The sequence below is a fragment of the Scyliorhinus torazame genome, chromosome 12 (genome assembly GCF_047496885.1).
Source record: "Scyliorhinus torazame isolate Kashiwa2021f chromosome 12, sScyTor2.1, whole genome shotgun sequence".
Classification (NCBI taxonomy): Eukaryota; Metazoa; Chordata; class Chondrichthyes; order Carcharhiniformes; family Scyliorhinidae; genus Scyliorhinus; species Scyliorhinus torazame.
In genome coordinates this window covers 95,191,930-95,208,113 of record NC_092718.1, presented here as the reverse complement: position 1 = coordinate 95,208,113, position 16,184 = coordinate 95,191,930, and the positions used below count along the sequence as shown (strand labels likewise).

The following is a 16,184-nucleotide window of genomic DNA, read 5'->3' as shown; positions in this document are numbered from 1 at the left end:
TGCAGCCCGTATTGGTCAACCATTCGGTTCATCACTCTTTGGAATACCGAGACCTCATTGGTGACGCCAAAGGGGACCCTGAGGAAGTGGAAGAGGCGGCCGTCTGCCTCAAAGGCAGTGTAGTGGCGGTCTTCCGGGCGGATCAGGAGCTGATGGTATGCGGACTTCAGATCTACCGTGGAGAACACCCGGTAGTGTGCAATCTGATTAACCATGTCCGCTATGCGGGGAAGGGTGTACGCATCGAGTTGCGTGTAACGATTTATGGTCTGGCTGTAGTCTACAACCATCCGGTTCTTTTCCCCGCTCCTGCCGACCACCACTTGGGCTCTCCAGGGGCTATTACTGACCTCGATGATCCCCTCCCTCAAGAGCCGTTGGACCTCTGACTTGATAAAAGTCCTGTCCTGGGCACTGTACCGCCTGCTCCTGGTGGTGACGGGTTTACAGTCGGAGGTGAGGTTCGCGAAGAGCGAGGGAAGGCGACCTTAAGGGTCGCAAGGCTACATCCGGTGAGAGGGGGTAGGGGTCCGCCAAACTTCAGGGTCAGGCTTCTGTGGTTGCACTGGAAATCCAGTCCTACCAAGAGAGGAGCACAGAGATGGGGGAGGACATAGAGTTTAAAATTTACGTACTCGGCGCCCTGTATCACGAGGTTCGCGACACAGTACCCCGGATCTGCACTGAATGTGATCCGGAAGCGAGGGAGATTGTTTGGGATGCGGGGGAAATCTGAAGGGAACAGCGCCTTACCGTGTCCGGATCGGTGAAGCTCTCTGTGCTCCCAGAGTCAAACAGACAGGGCGTTTCGTGCCCATTGACCCAGCTGGACATCATGCAGTTCTTGAGGTGCTTGTGCCGTGACTGGTCGAGAGTGACAGCGCCAAGCTGTGGGTAGCTGGCATGGTCGGTGGTAGCGGTGTGGTCCCAAGATGGCGGCCCCATCGGTCGCACGTGTCGGGCGGCGTTGAAGATGGCGGCCAAGATAGCGGCCCACCTCGGTCGCACGTGTCGGGCGGCGTTGAAGATGGCGGCCAAGATGGCGGCCCTCATGTGTCGCACATGTCGGGTAGGGTTAAAGATGGCGGCCCCCACGGATAGCACGAGGCGGATGACGCGTCAGAAGGGGGTGGTACCGGCAGGCACGCAGCCACTCTGCGGGGTCTGTGGGCTTGTGAGTCGGGGCTGCGATTTTGAAACTCTGGGTCTGGCCAAGCAGACTTTAGCAAAATGTCCTTTCTTGCCGCAGTCGCTGCAGGTCGCGTTCCGAGCTGGGCAACGCTGCCTAGGGTGCTGGTTCTGACCGCAGAAATAGCAAGGCGGTTGGGCGGTCAGCCGTGCGGCAGAGACCTGTGAACCCTTGGGTTGGGTGGTGGTCACACCTCCAGCGCCCACGAGGAAATCGCGTGGTCGGAGGGGAAGGCATTTAAGCTCTGGAAGGCTACCTCAAATGAGGTGGATAGTTTTACCGTCTCTTCTAGGTCGAGGGCTCCCTTTTCGAGCAGGTGCTGTCTGACATAGTTGGACCGGACTCCAGCCACATAGGTGTCCCGGATGGTGAGTTCCATGTGCTGCGAGGCCGTGACGTCCTTGTAATTGCAGTTTCGAGCAAGTACCCTCAGGTTGCATAGATATTCCTCCAGCGATTCCCCGGGGCGTCGACGACGTGTGGTGAGGAGATGTCGCGCGAAGACTTCGTTCGCCGGCCTCAAGTAATGCCTTTTCAGGATCAAGACCGCGTCTGCGTACGTGGTCGTGTCTTCGATTAGTACAGAGATTCTGTGGCTCACCCGGGCGTGGAGGAGACTCAGCTTCTGATGGTGGGCGAGGAGGAGGCGGCGAGGTAGGCCTCAAAACAGCAGAGCCAGTGTGAAAAGATTCCTTTGGCTTCAGCTGCCTGTGGGTCGAGTTCCAGTCGATCAGGTTTGAGGGCGGCTTCCATTGCGATATCTTAGCTTATTAAATTGATGCGACCATCAATTCACACGAGACGATTAGTAGGAGGGAACAGTGGTTTTAATAAGCTAGATCTGTGCCTCCTTGCGACTGCTCTGTACTGAGTGCCGCCTACAGGCTGCAGATCTATATACCACCCCCGAGGAGGCGGAGCCCACAAGGGCATCAACATAATACAATACAATACAGTGGTGAATTGTAGCAGCAATACATTCACCACAGTGGGGAGGAGGGAAGAGCGGAGTGGGGTGAAAAGGGGAAAAAATTGTACAAACTGCATAGTTGTGAGTGGGGGAATTTTCTCCCCAAATTGTTTGCTTTGTAACCTTTTATATAAGTTTGGAATAAAATACACAAAAAAAAAAAAATTTTGAAAAGCTATGTCAAATCAGGTGTCCATTAAAAGAAATTCTGGAGTGTGGAGCTATCATCGATTGTTGTAAAAACCTATCTGGTTTACAAACATTGTCCGGGAGTGGGAATCTGCCGTCCTTACCTAGTCTGGCCGACAGATCCACAGCAAGGTCATCGATTCTTAACTTCCTTCTGAAATGGCCCAGTAAATTACACAGTTTAAGGGCAACGAGGGACGGTTAACAAATGCTGGCGTTCGCAGTGGCACCCACATCCTGTGAGGAAATAAATTCCTGTGACTGTTAGCGTCATACTCCTGTCATGCAGAGGAAGCATTTGGCTCAGACAAGAAGGCAACTGCCCGACAACTGTGATCCTTGTAGCTCGCAATCTCTCATCAACTGCACTTTTCAATTGGTTTAAAAAAAATTATTTTGTGAGGCCTGGGCAGCATCTCTGCCACCTTCTTGATCCGCTGAAGTCCCATGTGGTGTAGCTACACCCACTGTGCCATTGGGGAGGGAGCTCCAGCATTTTGACCCAGCGGCAGTGGGTGACCTGGTGGCACAATGGTTAGCACTGCTGCCTCACAGCATGAGAGACCTGGGTTCCATTCCGGCCTCGGGTGACTGTGGAGTTTTCAAGTTCTCCCCATGTCTGCGTGGTTTTCCTCCGTGTAGTCCAGTTTCCTACTATAGTCCAAAGGAGTGCAGATTAGGTGGATTGGCCATGCTAAATTTCCCCATAGTGTCTAAAGATAGGCAGGTTGGGTGGGGTTACAGGGGTAGGGCGGGGGAGTGGGCCCAGGTAGGATGCTCTTTTGGAGGGTCGGCACAGACGTGATGGGCCAAAGAGACTCCTTGTGCCCTGTCGGAATTCTGTGATTCTTTGAACAGCCAGGATATATATTTGAGGCACCTTATCCTCTTCATCAGCCGGTGACATCAGTGAGGCCCATTCACCCCTCGCTCCCTCCATGACACAATGCCTCTGAGGAGTAAAGCTGGATATGTTTGTGATGGGAGAAGAGGAATATGAAAGGACATCCTGAATTAGGGTTAAGGGGAGGAAATGGTCTGTGTGGAATACCAACGCTAGTACAGGCCAAGTGGGCCGAACGGCCTATAATGTAAATCACCACCCCAGCGTTAGGAGTTAAATGATACAATTTTAAACTAAGTGCTCTAACAGAGAAAGGAGGTATATGTTGGAAATTGTTCCAATTATTGGAACGACGTTGAGCTGGCTGATGAAAAACAAACTGTGTTCTGGGCTTTCTCCACAGGGAAACGGGGTACAAAAACTCAGAATCGATGCTGAACTTTAGCAAACACTAGTTAGGCCCCAACTGAAGGATTACGTCCATTTCAAGGGCCCCTGCTCTTTAGGATGTCGGTCAAGGCCTCCGAGAGGGCATGGAGGGGATTTACTCCTCCATGTTCCGGGGGGTTCAGGGGGACTTTCGTATTGGGTGGGACTGGGAGAAGTTGGGATTGACCTCCAGAGGAGGTTTAGCGGGAGATTAAATTGAGGCTGTTCGAAATCACGTGGTGGGGTTTGGATAGAGTAAATGAGGAGAAAGTATTTCCAGTTGGCAGGAGGGCGGGTAACCAGAGGAGACATACATTGAAGCGAATCTGGAAAAGAACCAGAGGGGGGGGGGGGGGGGGAGATCGAACAAAGAACAAAGAAAATTACAGCACAGGAACAGGTCGTTCAGATCTCCAACCATGCTGCCCGTTTGAACTAAAATCCTCTAGCCTTCCGGGGACTATATCCCTCTATTTGCATCATAGAATTTACAGTGCAGAAGGAGGCCATTCGGCCCATCGAGTCAGCACCAGCTCTTGGAAAGAGCACCCTACCCAAGCCCAGATCTCCACCCTATTCTCATTACCCAGTAACCCCACCCAACACTGAGGGCAATTTTGGACACTAAGGACAATTTAGCATGGCCAATCCACCTAACCTGCACATCTTTGGACGGTGGGAGGAAATCGGAGCACCCGGAGGTAACCCACGCACACATGGGGAGAACGTGCAGACTCCACACAGACAGTGACCCAAGCCGGGAATCGAACCTGGGACCCTGGAACTGTGAAGCAATTGTGCTAACCACTATGCTACCGTGCTGCCCGTTGTATTTGTATGTATTTGTCAAGATGCCCCTTAAAAGTCGTACCTGCTTCCACTATGTCCCCCGGCCGCGAGTTTCAGGCTCCCACCATCCTCTGTGTAAAAAACTTGCCTTGTACATCTCCCTGAAACCTTGCCCCTCACACGTTAAACATATGCCCGCTAGTGATTGACTCTTCCACCCTGGGAAAAGCTTCTGACTATCCATTGTCCATGCCCCTCATAATCTTGTAGACTTCTATCAGGTCGCCCCTGTTGCGCCGAAATCACAGTGTGTCTTTAACCCGCATACGATGGACAAATGACCACAAGTTGTTTCATACATTAGTATACTTTATTCACAAATTGTTAACGTTAGTCAATCACACAAGCATGCAAGTTGAACTCTGAGCTAATACAGACAAGAAAGACCTGGGCCGGGATACTCCGCTCACCAGCGGGGCGGGTCGTACCGGCGCCGAGGAGTGGCGTGAACCACTCCGGTGTCGGGCCACCCGGAAGGTGCGGAATCCTCCACACCTTCAGGGCATAGGCTGGCGCCGGAGGGGTTGGCACCACGTCAGCCGCTGGCGGCGGTGTCGGCACCGTGGCAACCGGCGCTGAAGGGCCTCCGCCGGTCGACCCGTGTTTGCGCACGCGCGGGAGCACCAGCGTGTACTGGTGTGATTCCAGAGCATGCGTTGGGGGGTTCTTCCCCGCGCCAGCCATGACAGACCACTACAGTGGCTGGCGCAGAGGGAAAGAGTGCCCCCACGGCATAGGCCTGCCCACAGATCGGTGGGCCCCAATCGCGGGTCAGGCCACAGATTCCCCGCACCCCCCCGAGGACTCCGCAGGCCATCCGCAGAGCCAGATCCCGCCAATATGGACCTTGTTTGATTTACACCGGCAGGACTGGCTGAAAACGGGCGGCCACTCGGCCCATCGCGGAGCGGAGAATCGCTAGGGGGGGGCCACTGCCAATGGCCCCCGACCAGCGCAACGCGATTCCCGCCCCTGCCGACAAATCAGCGCCGGAGAATCTGGCAGCCGGCGGCAGGGTGGTAGTGCAGGATTCACACCGCCCCCGGCGATTCTCCGGCCCAGCGGGGGGGTCGGAGAATCCCTCCCCTTAATTTAACTTCCAAGTACCGGTGGCAGATATGGCCTTATCTGAGATCCGTTGTCTGGCGGTGTTGGAAGTCTGTTGCTGGTCGTCTTTGTCCTTGGCTCTGGTCCTTCCGTCGATGGCGTGGGTGGTCTTCCACTTGGCCGGTGAAAAGGTCACCGTTGTTGGTCGCTGTCAAAAATTGCAGTCAAGAGAGCGAGTGGTGGGCTGCGCATCACCTTTTATCCCTGAAAGTTTTCACGCCCTTTTGGGCTGTCCCAGGTGAATACACAATCCATCGAGCAGCGCGTGATCACCCTGATCGACCAGGTCCAATTAGGATTCACACCTTGATGGCGTGGCGGGTCCCAACCGGCCATGTCCATTGGTGTCCGAGGCACGTAGGCCTTCCCAAATAAGGAAAACAGACGCCACCAAGTCTGCCATGTTGTCGTCAATATTTTCCTGCTTCTGTAGTAGAAAGATTCAACAACGCTCGTTGAGACAAACTAACAAGGCTTTATTTACGAAGAGACTGCATGCAGTAATGGCTGAAACTTGAGGTCAGAGAGCAGTTAGTGAAACTGCTGATTCTTTCTCAAGTCCGTGCTTTTACAGAAAATCAGTGCAGTATTTATACATTATCATTATCACGATTGCGTGACTACAGCTTAGTCAGGAATTCAATCGGAATTAGAAACGGAAGCAATGCCTGCTGACCTTATTGGGCTCTTTGTCGCATCACTCATACTATTATCTTGTCCTTGGAGGGAACATTGAGAGGCCGGAGGAGACTTATTTCTTCCTGACCTTATCTTGTCTTATTCCTACGGCCCTGGGTTATGACAGCTTAGTCTTATCATGAGTTGCCGCGGTCCGGTATTTTGGAATGGCTTGACCTTCTCTGATCTTATTCATACTTCAAATTATGCAGAGTCGGCCTTATTAGTCTTACAGGGGTCTGAAATGGTTAGGGCAATATTTCTTACATTGTCTCAAATATTTTGACCAATCTTCCCATTGACCAGTTTTCCCATCATGCCATTACTTTATTCGTACCATATCACATTCCCTCCTTTTGTCATATCATGACAACTAGTTAAATAGGTATATCCATGACTCGATTGAAAATGCATTTACACAAGCAACCAAGCAATCCTATCCCTACTAACAGAAGTAGTAACAGAATGAAGGCCTTAAAGATCCAGTCAAATAATCTGTGACCCAACCACCCGAGCCAACCCGGCGGGTTATAGTCATGAAATTCACTGCCAACCTCTTGAATTTGAGCAGCCTGTCTCTTAATATGGTTGGCCAGGTTAGTGATATTTTCAGAGCCATCTGGAATATATGTACAGCACTCCTGACCGACGATAGCGCACGTTTCTCCCTGCGAGGCTAACAGATAATCCAAAGCCAGTCGATTTTGTAATGCCACGGTCCGGACAGCTACTAGCTCAGCTGAGACCTCAGCCAGTGCCTGTCCAGTTTCCCTGGCTTCTGCTGCCGTTACGTTCACCAGTTGTTCCAATGCTGTGGCCGTGTTGATCAGTTCGTCGGATGCCTTGCCCGTTCCGTACAAGGGAACGGCCATCATAAAGAACTGTTCCGTTTTAGAAATAGTCCCCCTTTTTGTTCACAAGGGGGAGTGCTTAAGGGTGGGTAGGTGATGCATTTGAGGTACGACATATCCCAAAAAGCAGGATCCTGTCCAATCAATGGGGAGCCACGGATATGTTTTAGTGCCGCATATGAAATATGTTCCATTATAGGCCGTAAAATCATCAGTTGATGTCATCCAGGGGATTGGGGATGTCTGGCCCCATGAAATGTTAGAGGTTATATTCCATACCCTGGACCATTCACAGTTAAACATGCCCTTGCTGGATATGCCTGGTACTGGTCCTTGTCAGTCAACTGTAAGGTTGCACCTACTTTGCCCCATTAACTTTCCTTTCCCTGATTTATTAAAACACATGGAACCTTGAACATTATACGAGTGGACAGTGAGGGAGGGTGGAGTCAAGGCATGATTATAGGTAGGTTGATACGAAGCTGAAAATTTAGTCGTCATAGCCAGCAGATCTCCATATTTCCATATCCCCCCTATCTCCCCTGCTCCCTGTTTGATTTTGTCGTAAAATCCATTCAACCGTCTCTGCGATATGAAAGGGGAGGGATTGGAGAGGTATTCCTTCCCTCGAATGGACGGGGATGTGGATACAAACCCAACACTTGCTTACATTCAATTTTTCGGCATAAAGATATGACATATATAAATAGGTATTGGAAGGCAGGTGTCATTTAGTTCATTTTTCTATTACCGAGTGGCCATTAAGGCTAAATAGTCCAGAGAGTCCAAAAATTAGACTGAAGATCTTCATCCTGTGTTCCCGTCTGGGTTGGAGACTATCTTCTTGCAATCGGATAGATGTATCCAACTTGAACGTCCTTCAAGGTTGACGGACGTCGGTGTAGTCAGTAGTGTGAGGAAGGGTCCGCTCCAGCGTTGTCCGAGATTCTTTCTGTCCCAGTTTTTCACCAACACGTGGTCTCCGAGTTTGATCACTGGATATCGAGGGACGGCTGTTCCTGCCGTTACTGGGAGATGTGCCTGTTTTACCTGTGAGTGGAGAAACATCAGAGAAAGTGTTAATTGCTTCAAATAGTTCTGCATTTGTTCCTCCATCACATGGAGGTCTACACCCTCTAGGGATTTTTCATGGGCATCCCAGGGAGTCCTCATTGGCCGACCATAGACTATCTCTGCAGCTGACAGTCCGGTCCGCGAATGGGGAGTCACTCGCATGTGAAACAGTGCCAAGGGTAATACCTTTAGCCAATTTAACCCAGTTTCTTCAGTTAATTTAGATAATTTTTCTTTTAAAGCCCCGTTGGCTCTTTCCACAATTCCTGCTGCCTGCGGGTGATATGCGCAGTGCAGTTGCTGTTTAATTACGAGTGCTTCGCACAATTCAGTATTGATCCGAGCCACAAAATGTGGTCCATTGTCTGAGCTCACCATTTTGGGTATCCCAAAACGAGGAATGACTTCTGTTAACAACAACTTCATCACCATATGTGCCGTACAATTAGTGGTGGGGAAGGCTCCAATTCATTTACTAAACACATCGATTATTACTAAACAATATTTATAGCACTGTGCTTTTGGCAATTCGATAAAATCAAGCTGTATACAGGCAAAAGGGCCATCTGGCAAGGGAGTGGTTCCTGGAGGGCATTTAATGCCTTTACCCTTATTATGTTTCATGCAAATAACGCATCAATACAGCCACGTTTGCGCTGCTGTATTCAAATCTGGGTGCCACCAAGTTTTTAGGAGTAGCTGTACCATTCCCTCCTTGCCAAGATGGGTACAAGAATGCGAATAATCAATAAGTACCGGCAATAAAGAATTCGGAATACAAACTTGACCAACGGGAGTAAGCCAGAGGTCGCGTGTCAAGGAGTGTGAACACCCCATTGACTTCCATAGTGTGCGCTCGGAATCAGAGGCGTCCCTCTGTAAATTTTGAACTTCAGTTATCTCTGGCATGTCCTTCGTTCCTAATGCAGGTACCTGGTTTAGAGCCTGATTAGCCCCACTGGGAACAATCAGAGAGGCTGATATAGCCGCAGCCTTAGCAGCTGAATCAGCACGTACATTTCCTAATTGAACAGGAGTGTCCCCCTTTGTGTGCGCTGCACATTTAATAATTGCCAATTTGTGCGGAAGCTGAAGAGCATCGAGGAGATTTTTAACCCAAAGAGCATTTTGAATGGGAGCTCCCGCAGAGGTGAGAAAGCCTCGCTGTTGCCAGAGGCGACCGAAATCGTGGGTCACGCCAAAGGCATACCTAGAATCAGAGTAAACATTAGTACTTTTATCTGTGGTCAAAATACATGCTCGTGTAAGGGCGAATAGCTCGGCTTTTTGTGCAGAGACAGGGGTCTGGAAGGCTGCTGCTTCCTGCACGTCAGTGTCAGTTACCACGGCATATCCCGACTGTGGGATGCCAGTGAGAGAAATGGAGGAACTGCCATCAACATAAAAAATTAGATCTGGATTATCAATAGGCCGGTCCATTAAATCCGGGCGAGGCGCGGTAAGGAAGTGATTCCGAAGCAAACAATTGTGTGGCGGGTCCGCAAGGTTATCGGGGGCTGTTCGAGGAACACAGCAGGATTTAAGGTAGAACAGTAATGAAAAGAGAGGTAGGGGTTCTGCAATAGTGAAACCTCATAGCGGCACAAGCGGGCTTGAGTCAGATGCTGGATTTGCTGAGACGTTAGGAGAGCCACAATAGAGTGCGAGGTATGCACTTGTACTGGCTGGTGAAGGGTCAGATTAGAGGCTGCCTGTGCTAACAAATGGACAGCCGTAAGAATTTGGGTGCAGGGAGGTAGACCGCAAGATACAGGATCCAATTTCGTAGAATAGTAGGCGACTGGGCGACGCCAGTCACCATGTTCTTGTGTTAGAACACCAGTGGCACATTCATCAAGAACATTAACGTACAACTGAACGGGTCTGTCATAAATAGGGCGTCCTAGCGCTGGGGCGGTAGCCAGGGCGTTTTTGAGAGTAACAAAAGATTGTTTTGCTGAATCAGGAAGTTCAGACTTAAGAGGAGCATTTTGAGAGGAGTACGGAGTTAAATCTTTAGTATGGACAGTAACATTCGGAATCCATTGTCTGCAAAAGCTCACCAATCCTAAAAAGGCTCGCACCTGCTTGGGCGAGGTAGGAAATGGGGTCCGCAGTATCGGAGTAATGCGTTCCTGAGTAAGGGAGCGATCTGTAGCACTTATTAGGACATCCAAAGATTTGACCTGCCATTGGCCTTTATGAACTTTAGCGGGCGGGATCACATATCCCCATGAATGGAGACGGATGAGCAGGTAAACGGTGTCACGCTGGTTAGCGTTGAAGTCAGGTCTGGCAAGGAGTAAGTCATCAACATATTGGATGATGGTGGAGCCACCAGGAGTTGATAATGTCACTAACTGGGAGTGCAATGCCTGTGAGAAAGGGTTGGAAAATGAATGACGCCCTGTGGGAGCCTAGTCCAAGTGTATTGGTTGCCCTTAAATGTAAAGGCAAACAAATACTGTGATTCAGGGGCGAGGGGTATCGCAAAAAGGCATGTTGTAAATCAACAAGGGTGAAAACAGTCGCTTCCGGTGGGACATTACTCAGGATTGTCGCCGGGTTTGGGACAATTGGATATAAGGGTTCCACTATCTGACTAATACGTCGGAGGTCTTGGACCATACGCCATTCGGATTGTCTTCCTATCTTAGGAACTGGAAGAATCGGGGTGTTACAGGGCGATTGGCATGGTACCAAAATTCCCTGTTGAAGGAACGATTGAATCATGATCGAGACTCCTTCTTCAGCCTCGGGGCGCAAAGGGTACTGTGAAATCGAGGGCAAGGGCATGTCACGTTTAACTTTAATAACAACGGGAGGGACATTAGTGAGACCAACTTCGTGTTTGGAGGCCGCCCATAAATCTGCGGGTAGTTCAGAAGTCGTAGATTGGACTGAACGATGTTGGTGCAGTGTGCCAATGAGGACAAATGGGCATTGAAAATATTCTAAAGTGCCTGCGGGTAGGGTTTGCCTTCCATTAAAGAAAGGATAAGCTTGTCCTCTCAGTGCAGCTGCCAGAAATCCCAAGGACTTTGCACTGTTGCCTTTGTTCACAGAAAGGGTCACGTGGGGTGACACAAGTCCCGACTGACGCCAGAGGCCTTGGGGTAAATTGACAAGAAAGGCAGACCCTTCTTTTCCCTTAGTGAGGCCAACAAAGAAAACGGATTGTGGAGAACCGAGGGTGTCTTGGTAAATGCTCTGCAAATTAGGCGAGCATCCTGTATGATCGTAGCAAAGAGTGACATGTGGACCGGGAATATCTAAAGGAGGTGAAAAGTGTGAGGGATCAAAATCAACCGACCACCACTGTGGAGTAGTGAAAAGGGGAAAATTTCGAAGCTGGGCCTGCGGGATAGCTGATATAGTAATGCCGTTATCAAGGCAAACAATTTCCACCTGCAAGGGACACAGCAAATCACGTCCAGCCGGGTTGACACCGAGGACGCGGGTAACCGTGAAAGGGATGCAACATTCCCTGCCCTCAAATTGAACAGAGAGCCGCTTCGTAAGTGGATAAACAGCACCTTCCCCCATGAAACCAGCAAGTTCCACATGCTTATCAGAGAGGGGAAAGCCATGTTTCTGAATTAATGTCCAGTCTAGCGTAGAATGAGTCGCGCCGATGTCAATCAGGAAGGGGATAGGCACGCCCTCTATGTAAATTGTAGCGGTAGGCTCGTCAGAGTGGTCTGTTGAAAGGACCGGAAAGTTTGATCGGGCTAGTCAGTAGGGGTTTGAGGTAGTGAAGGGTGTCTGCTGACGGGGTTGAAATCTACCTTGTCGTCGGGGTGCTGGACAATCCATAGCGTAGTGCCCTGTCCGTTGACAGCGGAGGAGCGCTGTCGAAATCCTCCATGTGTGGAGTGAAGGGGTAAGGGGCTTGTGAGCAGTAACCAAATTCAGGAGTGTCCGAGCAATCTGGGCAAAGTGTCTTTGTAACAGGTCTCACGGTTGCGGCCATTGCTCCAATAATAAGACACAGCACGTTTCATTTGAGGTCTAGAATTGTCAGACCAGTCAATGTTATTAGTTTTAATACTGGATGCTACACGGTCAGGCAATACCTGCATTAATAGTGCATTAAATTGGGGAGACTGTGTACCTGCATTGAAAACAATGTCCCCGGAGTAAAGAGTGCAAACGCCACAAAAGCGGTCAAAAAATTCTGGACCATCTTCCTTAGAAGTGGGGTTACATTCAAGAAGTTTGGCGACGTCATCGGGTTTACGGAGAGCCCATTTTAGTGCAGGGAACATTAAAGTACGCTGATCGTCCTCCGTTTGGTGAGCGGCGCTGAAGGCCGTCCACGTGTCCCCATGAAGTCCCAATTCATTTTTCCATCTTTCCCCTAATTCTGGGGGAAGGGATGAATAAGTCAGTGAATATTGATCACGTGCGGTAGCACCGTACATGGTTGCAGTTCTCCTCAAAAACTCAGTGAACCCCTCTGGGTCCTCTTTGCAGGAGGGACATTGGGCCATGATCAAACATAGCTCATGGGGTTTAAAATCCTGCCACACCTCAATGAATGGGTCGTCATTATCACCAGCGTGGGGGTTAATAACACTCCTAATGGGATAATTTGCGGGGGGAGGTGGTGGCGGAAAAGTTTCCTCCTCCTTAGGTTGGAGTGATAAATCAAGAAGAGCCTGAGGTGAAGGGTTGTTCCATAATAACGGCTTGCGTATGCGACCGAGTGTGTGTTGCTACGGGGGATGCGTTAGCAGGAGTTTCATTGGCAGTGGAATCATAAGGGGTAGGCTGTACTTGGGACGGTGGAATTGTAGGATCGGGGAGTGCAGGATGAGGGTGGGGTTCAGGGGTCAAATCCTCCTCCTCTTCTGTGTCGCTGAGAAGGGAAACAGCGGCATGCCGGAGCAACTGGGAGGATCCTCCTTTAGATTAATCTGATGGGCTAGCCCTGTGTGGCGCACAAAGACTCCGTGAGACAAATAGAGTGAAGTCGATGAGGCTTTATTAAGCGTGTCTGTTCCCCAGCAGCCCGATAGTAAACTGGCATGCGGGAGAAGGCACCGGCTTCTTATACTTCGCCTTCAGGGCGGAGTATGAGGTCAACGGCCAACCAGGACCCGGGATCTGTCAGCCAATGACATTAGGGCTTCCAGTCCCACATGACCCCCAATACATACTACCGCACCCTGCCTGCCTATTGGTTGGAGATTTTTTATTTTTGCTTTGTTGTTTATGCTTTCTATCCCAAAGTTCAAATTCCAATTTTAAAGTCTCCCAATTTTTTGTTTTACCATCCACACAATTATCAATCCCTTTTCTGCAGGCGTTATCGCTCCAACTCATTAATAGTGATTGTTCGTGGCGTTTAGTGGACTGTTTTTTCCACTCTGAAATTAAAAATTTCCATTTGAAGCCGGCGTTTCTCTCCCAAATAGTTTTCTCCGCAGCAATGCAATTCTCGTAGTTCCAAGTGCCCCCTAGTGGCCAAATATCGTTACCCAATTTATTGTTCAGTGCAGCTGATAATCTGCGGAAATTACGTTCTAGAGAAGGGGTTTCGGAACACATAGAAAATAGAGGGGAATTGCCCCCGGTTTTGGCTAAACTCTGTCCCATAACATCAGTAAAATGTGCCCCTGGCAACAAAAAACGATCAAAAAAAATCCCTCGTACCAAATCAAATTGTAGGGTCCCTGACCCAAACTTAAGCCTGTGTAACAAGAGGTCCCTGACCTGAGGCTAATCACAATTGGGGTCCCTGACCCTAAGTATTCTACTAACAGTCCAATTTAGATTCGAGCACCATCACCTGTTTAGTTACTTCCGTCAGGGATGAGGGGTCGAACCACCGATCCGGGAGAGAGAGACCAAGGTTAATCTTACCTTGTGCCGGCGTAAGTCTCTTCCCTCCGGGTCGTGGCTCGATCACTTCTTCAGTCCCCCACGGAATTCACTCAGGGTATTGGTAATTGCTCGCTTGCGCCAAAATGTTGTAGTCAATATTTTCCTGCTTCTGTAGTGGAAAGATTCAACAACGCTCGTTGAGACAAAATAACAAGGCTTTATTTACGAAGAGACTGCATGCAGTAATGGCTGAAACTTGAGGTCAGAGAGCAGTTAGTGAAACTGCTGATTCCTTCTCAAGTTCGCGCTTATACAGAAAATCAGTTCAGTATTGATACATTATCAAGATTTTGTGACTACAGCTTAGTCAGGAATTCGATCGGAAGTAGAAACGGAAGCAATGCCTGCTGACCTTATTGGGCTCTTTGTCGCATCACTCATACCATTATCTTGTCCTTGGAGGGAACATTGAGAGGTCGGAGGAGACTTATTTCTTCCTGACCTTATCTTGTCTTATTCCTATGGCCCTGGGTAATGACAAGTTAGTCTTACCAGGATTTGCCGAGGTCCGGTATTTTGGAATGGCTTGACCTTCTCTGATCTTATTCATACTTCAAGTTCTCCAAGGCGGCCTTCAGGACCTGCGACAACGCAGAATCGCCGAGCAGAAACTTATAGCCAAGTTCCGCACACATGAGTGCGGCCTCAACCGGGACCTGGGATTCATGTCACATTACATTCATCCCCCCCATCTGGCCTGCAAAATCCTACCAACTGTCCTGGCTTGAGACAATTCACACCTCTTTAACCTGGGGTTACCCCATCTCTGGATCTGTAAAGATTTAATCACCTGCTGATGCTCGCATTCCTAGCATTGTTTGGCATCTTTGAATTTGTCTATATATGTGTTTCTGGAACAGACCTCTTCATTCACCTGAGGAAGGAGCAACGCTCCGAAAGCTAGTGACATCGAAACAAACCTGTTGGACTTTAACCTGGTGTTGTAAGACTTCGTACTATACTTCAAGTTATGCAGAGCCGGCCTTATTAGTCTTACATGGGTCTGAAATGGTTAGGGCAGTATTTCTTACATTGTATCAAATATTTTGACCAGCCTTCCCATTGACCAGTTTTCCCATCATGCCATTACTTTATTCGTACCATATCACAGCCACTTATGTCTATTTCCATTTAAGCCCATTGACTCGGGATGGCCTTTTTCCTGGGCTGTTAAAAACGTCTGAGCTGCAGCTTTTTGTGTATTTGTAAGCTGCAGCCTGTCTGTCTCTGAACTTGACCATTTTTCCCAACATCCTTTGCGGGAGGCTATTTTAGGTGGCCACACCCCTCAACCTCCGTCATTCCAGTGAGAACAAACCAAGTTTCTCCAAACTCTCTTCATACCTAATACCCTCCATACCAGGCAACAGTACATCTTTTCTGCACCCCCTCCAAAGGCTCCACATTCTTCTGTAATGTGACGACCAGAATTGAACACTAAATCTCAGGTGGGCCTAACTAAGGTTCTATGAAACGGCAACATGACTTGCCAATTTATAAACTCAATGCCACAGCCGATGAAGGCAAACATACCGTATGATCTGGAAGGTGCTGCCTGAAAGGGCACATCTTTGGGTTGTGGGGGCAAAACCCACGCAAACACGGGGAGAATGTGCGAACTTCACACGGACAGTGACCCAGAATCGAACCTGGGACCTCAGTGCCGTGAGACAGCAGGGCTAACCCACTGCGCCACCATGCTGCCCGGAAGCAGATTCAATAGGAACTTTCAAAAGGGGGAATTGGAGAAATACTAGAAGGGAAACTTTTTCAGGAACAATGGAGGGGGGAAGAGCAGGAGGAGGAGAGAGTGGGGACTAACTGGAGAGATATTTCAAAGAGCCATCACAGGCACAGTGGGCCACATGAGCTCTTCTTGAGCTGTGTGAGTCGATGATGCTATGATTCTAAGTGACATTAATTCCTCAGTCTACGATCAATACACCCAACATTACCAGGAAAAGATTAGCAAGCAGCAAGATCTGACTCACCACTGCCCAAAGTCTGACTGACTCATTGCCTCAGAAGCTCATTAGAGACATGAAAGAGGAGACATTGAGCAAAGGCTTTAGTTTTAAATCAGGTCGATCAGATTTACTGCAGTGAGTGCATTTT

The 16,184-nt window shown here is 49.4% G+C and overlaps 1 long non-coding RNA gene across 1 annotated transcript; it reads right to left on the bottom strand.

Annotated features, from left to right (window-relative positions):
• Positions 1–6,032: 6,032 nt before the first annotated feature.
• Positions 6,033–14,162, bottom strand: LOC140386574 (uncharacterized). Its single transcript, XR_011933634.1, has 2 exons — positions 14,049–14,162; positions 6,033–8,156 (listed from the first exon to the last, which is right to left on the bottom strand). It is a non-coding gene; the product is annotated as an uncharacterized lncRNA (long non-coding RNA).
• Between the last annotated feature and the right edge of the window lie 2,022 nt (positions 14,163–16,184).